Source organism: Silene latifolia, chromosome Y (assembly GCF_048544455.1).
Source record: "Silene latifolia isolate original U9 population chromosome Y, ASM4854445v1, whole genome shotgun sequence".
Taxonomy (NCBI): Eukaryota; Viridiplantae; Streptophyta; class Magnoliopsida; order Caryophyllales; family Caryophyllaceae; genus Silene; species Silene latifolia.
Window position 1 is genome coordinate 131,809,987 of NC_133538.1, and position 9,034 is coordinate 131,819,020.

General features: G+C 36.7%; 1 non-coding gene across 1 annotated transcript; it reads left to right on the plus strand.

The window, feature by feature from the left end:
• Positions 1-1,761: 1,761 nt before the first annotated feature.
• Positions 1,762-1,868, plus strand: LOC141635930 (small nucleolar RNA R71). The gene has a single exon (XR_012540583.1). It is a non-coding gene; the product is annotated as a small nucleolar RNA R71 (small nucleolar RNA).
• The last annotated feature ends 7,166 nt before the right edge of the window (positions 1,869-9,034 follow it).

Here is a 9,034-nt window from a genome sequence, read left to right on the forward strand (position 1 = left end):
CTTTAAATGTTAGAGTCCTTGCTCCTACGTCAATAATTGCACCAGCAGTGTGCAAGAATGGTCTCCCTAAGATAATAGGGGTATGGGTATCCTCAGGAATGTCCAACACAACAAAATCGACGAGTATAAAGAACTTCCCTACCCGCACATGAACATCTTCTAGGATCCCTAAAGCACGCAACAAGGAACGGTCTGCCATTTGGACAGTCATATTTTTGCATCTAAACTCAGTCAAACCTATCTTTTGAGCTAAAGACAATGGTAAGACACTGATGCTGGCACCCAAGTCACACAAAGCATTATCAATAATATGGGTGCCTATAAAACAGGAGATGGAAAAACTATCTGGGTCGGACAATTTAGGTGGAGACTTATTTTGTAGGAGTGCACTACACTCCGCAGTAAAAGCAATAGTCTCTGCCTCATCAAAATTCCTCTTACGAGATAGAATCTCTTTCATAAAATTAGCATATGAGGGAATTTGTGTAACAAGTTTAGTGAAAGGTACCGTTACTTTCAAATCCTTCAAGACCTTTAAAAACTTCTAGAATTGCTGCTCAATCTTTGTATTTAGCTGTCGCACTGGAAATGGAAGCTTATTCGCAATAGATGGCTCAACAGCTTTACTCTTCCCTCCATCCGTAATGGACGCCTTATCAGCAATAGAAGAGGTTTCAATAGCAATAGACGACGGATCACCAACTCCGTCTAGCAAATTAGTCGATCGACCAGTTGGATCAGTTGATCGACTAAGAGAACCAGTCGATCGAACACTATGGGCAGTCGATCGACTTTTTTCGATTTCCACATTTCCCATATCAGAAGTTTTAGTCGATTGACCAAATATTTCTGTTAATCGACTTTTTTCAGCAATACTAGCAGTTTCATCAACACATTCATCTTCCGCATCAACATCCAGATCCTTAATAATAACCTCATTATTCACCCGGGGCATATCTGGTCCATCATATGCAAGACCACTTCGCAGATTTATCGCATTAACAGTCTCATGAGGCTTATCAGGTTTAGACGGCAATGCACCTAGCTGCCTACTTGTATCTCGATAACTCGGTAATTTGAGTGTCCAAGAATTTATTGTGGGCCAATAACAGAGCAATTAGAGCTTCCTGCTTTTGTGAAGCAACCATTTGCTGTTGCAACACAGCTTTAATAACTGACATATCACTGCTCGAAGACTGAAGAGGAGGCTGCAACTGTTGAAACTGCTATTGAGGCGGCCTATTATAATTCCCTTGTGGTTGATTACCACGATTCCGAGGGATTATGTAAGGATTGGCCGGCGGAGGAGTAGGATGGAAACCACTCAGATTTCTCTCAGCAAAGAAATTAGAGTACAAAGTACCTTGCTTGAAAGATTGATAAGCATGAACCTGTTCTAAAGTACTCAAACATCCAGCTGCAACATGACCCTATGTACCACATCACTCACAAGGGACCTCCTGTTGAACTAAAGCATTAACTCTATGCCGATTTCCCAAGGACTGGGCTGCCTTTGTTTCGGCAATCTGGGCAGTTAGAGCCTCTAATTGAGTTACAATTGCACTATCCGAACCACCTCCTCTTTTGCTACCCCTTGGATTACCATACTCAGCTGTGTGAGTAGCTATCTGATCAATTATTTTCTAGGCATTGGCATCATTGGTGTTGCCCTGGAATCTCCCATTAGCAGCTTAATTAAGTAAGGCCCTATGGTCGTTATACAACCCATTGTAGATATGATTGCAAAGGAACCAGATCTGGAACCCATGATGTGGAACAGATCGAACTAGTCATTTGAAACGAACCCATGCCTCATTAAAGTCCTCATCAGGACCTTGTTTAAAGCTCGTAATCTAGCTTCTAAGAGCATTAGTCTTCTGGGGTGGGAAGTATCACTTGTAGAAGGCAAGAGCTAATGAATTCCAGTCTGTGACACCATGAGCTTCCATATCCAAGTCACGCAGCCACTCCGCTGCATCATCTCGTAGGGAAAAAGGGAAAAGTGTCTGGTTGACTTGCTCCTGAGTCACCCCCGCAGTCAAAGGAACGGAGCCGCAGTAATTAACAAACTTCTCCATGTGTTTAGCTGGGTCCTCACCAGCTCCCCCTCCAAATAATTTTCGCTCCACCAGATTAATGTAAGATGGACGAATTTCGAAAGTACCCGTATCCGTAGTGGGGAGCTTTAATCCCTTGGGAAGAGAAGCAAGGGTAGGCTCAGAGTGACTCGCTAAAGTCGGCATGATTGTAGTAGGAGCAGAAGTAGATGTGTCTTCCTCTAAAGACTGATTTTCTGCAATAAATGCAGCGTAAGCTGAATCAAGCGTACTCAAGTCTTCTGCTTAATATATCTCCTTCAAGAAGTTTCGTCTAGCACGGAGGGTCCTTTCTGGTTCTGGGTCAAATGACATGAGTTCAGACCTGAAAAACTTGAGCATAAACAAAACTAGCACTGAAAGGTTAGATATGGTCTCAAGGAACACAGGTTCCTTGAGACAAGAGACAAACTAAAAATAAAACAAATCGAAAAACGGGTTCTATGGTCTCACCCACTCCCTTATCCATGTCTGACTGAAATGAAAAAGTGGGTTTCATGCATTCAAGAGATAGCCATTCAAAGAAACAAAGGACATCTTCAATATTCTTACCACCATAATCTCCCTTACTTATGGAGTCAATATAAGCTTGGGTTTGTCTGTTCATACCTCTTATGATTGTAAGGCACTCAGTAAGCTGTGACAGTTTACCTTCGTAGTTATGAGAACAAATCCAATCATTCCATCTATGCATGTAATTGTGGAAGTTCTCATCTTCACCCTATGGAAACTGGATGAAAATCATTAGAACGGTCTCAAGGAACTAAAGATCCCTAAGAATAAAGACAAACTAGATTAAAAGCAAATAAAATAACACCATCTCCTCGGCAACGGCGCCAAAATTTGACAGGCTAATCGTATACCTACCAAAAATAAACCAACTGGCCTTAACTAATGCAGCCAGGAAGTCGGGATCGTATCCACAGGGAGTTTGTTTGCAAATCTAAATTTCAATTCAAGTCTGTCTTAGTCACAAGGTTGGGGTTTTTGAGATGGGTTTGTCTAATAACCATGGTAGCAAACAAAAGAAAGTAAATTATAAACGAATTCAAATAAGAGACAAATAGCTAGGACGGTCGGTTCACCGCGGCGTACAACGATCTAAGGTAGAGTCAACAGTTTGCAATAAACGGTCTGAAGGGTACAGAACAGGTCCTCTCGGTCCACTATTCTCCCTAGAACTCTAATGTAGCTCTCACCCTAGTTAGAATATTCTATTGTTCATAGCAAGTCTTCGCCTTTTCCAATCTCTCGATCCAGGTCAAGGTTTAACAAGATGGTCAACTAATTACATGCACTTAATCAATCAAACCGCTATTAGATACTACGAGTAAAAAAACTAGACCTAAAACCCTAACATATTATGTCATAGAACCACGGATCCCCTAAATCCTAGCGTAAAGGAATTAGCTATGCATAATTAAATGAAAGACAACAATTGATGTAGAAGAGAAAACTAAGAATTGCATAACGGAATTAAATAGATAAACTAGCATAAAGCGGAGCGAATAAGAATAATAAAAAGACGATAATGAAAATAAGGAATGAAGAACAATTGAAATTACCGAAATAAGAAGAGAAAGATTACAAGTTTAGATCTGAAATCGAAGGAGCAAAGTAACATGTAAACTAGTTTCTGCCAAAGTGAAAGATGCCCTAATAAAGTTCACAGCTTGTGTTTATATAGAATTAGCTGATAATTATTAATTAAACAACTAATGGGCCAAAATAAAAAGTTAATCAAACACGGCCAGATGCGAAAATAGTCGATCGACCAAAATTCTAGTCGATCGACTAATTATCTAAAAAAGCGATCGATCGACCACTTTGTACCGTCGATCGACTTTTTCTAGGTGAACAGCAGCGTCAATCATCACTTAATCATTCTTCCTTTCGTCTTCACGCATTACAAGATGATCATTCCCGAGCCTAACTTCACTAGTATCCATAATGCAACTCCGGGGACGGGTTTTGGCTTGTTTAATCCTGCTTTCGGGTGCATATCTACACGAAATACAAAATAACCCAAAGTAGCCGATTCATGGGAGAATAGTAGCTAGCCGCTACTAAATAAGCATAGAAATGCGTGGAAATGAGTAAAGTAAATGTATGAAATAGGCACGCATCAATAATAATAATAATAATAATAATAATAATAATAATAATAATAATAATAATAATAATAATAATAATACTAATAGTAATGGTAATAATAGTAATGGTAATAATAGTAATAGTAATAATAGTAATAATAGTAATAGTAATAATAATAATAATAGTAATAGTAATAATAATAATAATAGTAATAATAATAATAATAATAATAATAATAATAATAATAATAATAGAGAGGTGAGGGAGCGATCAGCGATTAGGGCGATTAGGGCATTGCTGTGCTTGTCATCACACCCACCGCCGGCCACCTCACGTCGCCGCCGTCAACTCTCAACTGCGCCGGCAACCTCACGTCGCCGTCGTTCCAAACGTGGGTTGTGGCGTTCCTTTCATTGCGTTTTGAGATTAGGGTTACTGCTATTTCGATTTTTCTGCCGTTGTTTTGGGACCCTTCCCGGAGGTCGTCTGTGGTAGCATTGCCGTCGTCGGACGTCCCTTTTCGTCATCATGCTGGTGGTTGTCGTCTGGTTTGGGTACCCTCTACCAGGTTGCTTTTCACTCGTTTTTTTTCCTTTTCTCTTTCTGTTTTTTTCCCTTTCTCTTTTATTTTAATGAAAGCTGCGCGCATCTTATAATAATAATAATAATAACAATAATAATAATAATAATAATAATAATAATAATAATAATAATAATAATAATAAGATTATTTAAATTAGATTGTAAGAGAGTAGGTGAGTGTGTTGGGTTGTCAGAATCGAGTTGGTCCGAAATAAAAAAAAAAAAGCTTTACAAGAGAAATGCGACGATATTTGCTAGATGCTAACATAAAACGGAATTATTATTTTTATTATTATCACCTATTATTAATATCCGACTATATATATAATTTTATATAATTTAAGCTTTAAAATATTACTTTTTTAAAAATCATGTTTAAAACAAATTAATTAAAATAAATAATTTAAAAATATAAAATAAAGTAATTGAATGGTCAAATAAATTATAAATGTCAAAATGAGAAATTCGCGGGTGTTACAATCACCCCACCTTTTAAAAAGTTTCGTCCTCGAAACTTAAAAATGGAAAATGAAAGGTTATAAAGGTAAAACTGGACTTTTGAAATCGGTAACCAAAACATTAAAAGGTTATCCTTTGTGAGAATTAAAATTCTTTCAAAAATTTTCAAGTAGAATTTTCCAACAGTACCAGATTCTCGTCAAAGGAACGGAAGTGTTCTCGTTGCGTATTCAAGAACATCACATTCCAAATCAAAGATAAGGCCAAAAACCAAATCATTTGCAGAAATCCAAAGTCAAAATACTTCAAAAAACATTTATGGAGAGTTTTCAAAACCATAAGTGTCCTTCATGGAACGAAATTGCTCTTGTCGTGCACACAAGGGCGCTAACTTTCCAAGTCAAAGATAAATTTAAAACAAAAACATTCGCCGACAAGCGTAGAGCAAGTTATTAAACGTCTCTAATAACGAGTTCCAACATCCTATCAACGTTAAAACCAAAAGAAAAAGGTAATCCAGCCAAATTTTCTTTTGCTAAAGCCAAATAAAAATTAAAAGATTCACTGTTAAACTCAGAAAGGAGTCAAATTCTTGAAAATATAACATCAAGCTTTGACAAATAAATCATAAATGGATCAAAGTTAGTTAGAAATTGAGCAAAATTAAAAGTACTCTCGGGTGTAGCAATTAAAAATCATGGTAAAGGAGTCTATACTCAAAGAACAAATAGGGAACTAAATCAAATTTTCATTTTCAAACCTTTAAAATAGGTAAAGTTTTGTAAAAGTAACATAAATTTTTAACAACGAATCAAAAATGGTAGTTTGAATTGTTCAGAAATTGCACAAAAGAAAAGTAACTTAGATAAAACAATTACAAAGCACGCTAAGAGAATTCTAGCTTAACCAATAAAAGAACTATGACGAACTTCCTTGGGGTGAGAGTCGAGGTAAGGTCAACGAGGATGTCAAAGATAGAGTTTCATAGGTTACGAGTGTCAAATTTAAAGGAGGAGCACGACGAAGCATGGAAGAGAGGTATGAATGGTAACGCTTATGGTCAAAGAATAAGGGAAATTAGACAACAAGAAAACGCCAGATACTAAAATCTCAAATAACAACATCATCCTAAACAGTTCTAAAAACTTCCTAACAAAAAAACTCATAACCACATCACTCCCAAGGATTTCCTCAAAATACTTATGTTACTTCACATCTAAGCTAATCTATGAAACAAAGTACTTCACCACAGTCGTGATTCAACAATTCCCAATCACTAAACATCCACAACGACATCTACAAAACAAGACCAAAACTACAAACAAGGCTATACTCATGCCCGACAACGCCAAAAGGTGACACCAATCTGTGTATGGTTATCAACATCTTAAAGGTATCTCTTTCCAAACTCAAATCATAAACCTTACTCCATGTTTACTCCTATGGTAACAACGCTCAACCTGCTAAGCTTTCAAATCCCAAACATAAACAACAAAGCCAAGTTTTATAAGTTTAGTAACATAGGCAACTCACTCTTAACACACAGAATCCAACAATCAATTATACTCACTTTATCAAGGAACTAGGTATAAGAATCACTAAGTATGCCTCATCACAATATCTAAGTCTTTCTAACATCAGAACCCCTCAAAACAAGAGTTATGGGTCAACCACAAACAAACTCCTCAAAAGTCAAATTTGCCAACCAAGATTAACATCCCACAAAAGAAAAAGAACTATCTAAAAGGCGTAAAGGGAGGATAGGCAAGGAACAAAGGACAAGTTGGGAGGGTATAAGAGTAACTTCCAAAGTAAAAGAAAAGAGAGTTTAGAAGACACAATAAGCATCAAGAAGTGAAAGAACAAGGCAAGGTACACAAGAACGAGGAATATTTTAGAGGGAGTAGAAGCATTATTCAATTTCCGGCAATAGGCACCAATTCTTGATATTCACGTAGGTAAGTTCACGGTTATTGATCCAAGGGAACAAAAACGATTGACAATCAACAAACATGTTAGAACCTACCACGAAGCATACACAAAGAGACTACCAACTTAGGTCCTTAGTTCTACCCATCTCATTTATTATTTAACGTCAAGTTCAAAATTAAGTTTGGGATACACGTGTGTGCGTCGGGAGCAACATAGGCTCAAATACCAACTATGAACCCCCGCAATAACGCGGAAAATATAACTTATAAAATTTAAGCGGAAATTAGGAAAATTTTGAAGCTTTTAAAATTTAAAGCGCGGGCTCATAAAATCTAAAACACAAATAAAGAATGCGGAAATAAAGATTTAAATTATACAAACGTGATAGTCAAGGTGAGGGAAAATATATCCTCGAATGACAAATGATAAAAGGTGAGTCTAAGCAATCCTACTAAACTGACTACTAGTCCAAGGTGTTTGCTAGCTCACACATGTCTTCACCCCATAGATGCACCAACTAATACTTGTCATTCATGTAAACATGAATGCCCACGATTAGTGGGGAGTAACTCAAGTTTCTCCCACCCACAAAATGTCAAAATGAACATAACAAAGAACTAAAACAGGTAAGTCATATAAGATACTTACAAAAGATATGAATATCAAGTTTATATTTAAACATGGCAATTAAATGAGATGGAACAAGATAGATCAACATTAGCATAATTAAGAGTCAACTATTCATGTGAGACAATTAAATAATATGAAAGACAAGAATACGGTCATTTATCCAAAAGCACGCATTTCAAGGAAATACAACATAGATATGAGATTAGAATCCGAATCATATGAAACAGTTAAGTGAGGGATCAATCAATGCAAATTACAAGAATAGAAACCATAGCCATTACTTGAGAAAACCACTTAACAAACATTGCACGGGACGTGGCTACTAATGTCACATTCATACTTATAGCTTGAATCTCACTATAAGAACGGATGGGAACATCAATCCTGACGATCATATCGCAACTAGAGGGCTTATAGCTCACCTCTAATATCCGATAGGACCAAGACTCTCACAACCAAACAATACAAGGCACAATACTTGCCCTGAATGACATATACCAATATTTATAACCAAGCAAGACCTTTAATACTCAATATATATAATTCCCCTGGTAGGATGACAATTGTACTCCCAAGACTCAGTTCCCGATTCGACATGCGGCAGAATAGTTCGTATCCAAGACTCGAAGACAGATCGGAAATTGAGAACCCACAATCGGCAGGACAGTCCGAAAGAGGGCGGAAGATATGTGCTAAACCCACAATCCGCAGGACAATCCGAAAGAGGCGCAAAGATAAGTCAAGCAAAAAGGTATAGCATAAAGGCCTTATCGTAAGAATACGAATCACTACAAGTAATTATTTATAATAATTCTTTCATACTTGTACCATAGTGAGTCTAGCAAAACAAACATACATGGGAAGAAGAAATGTAATGGACAAATAACAATCCAAGTAAGACATTCCAACCCCATTTACACCCGTAAACATGAATTAATAACTCATTTCTTAAATACCTGTCACTTGAATAAAAATGTAAAGGAATGGAACCAAACCATTTATAAAGGGCAAAACAAGAATTGAATTATAAATGACACAAATGTAAGATAGACCATTTATTACTTATAAAACATAAATAATTGAATTGGACTCATCTTAAAATGAAAACATGTCGTTTCCTATATAAATGTTATAATTAAATAATGAATTTCACGGTTATTATTCTGTGAGAAAAATATATAAATGAACTATATTAACGGATTACGTTATATGAAACATGAGACGGAAATTAAAATAATTCA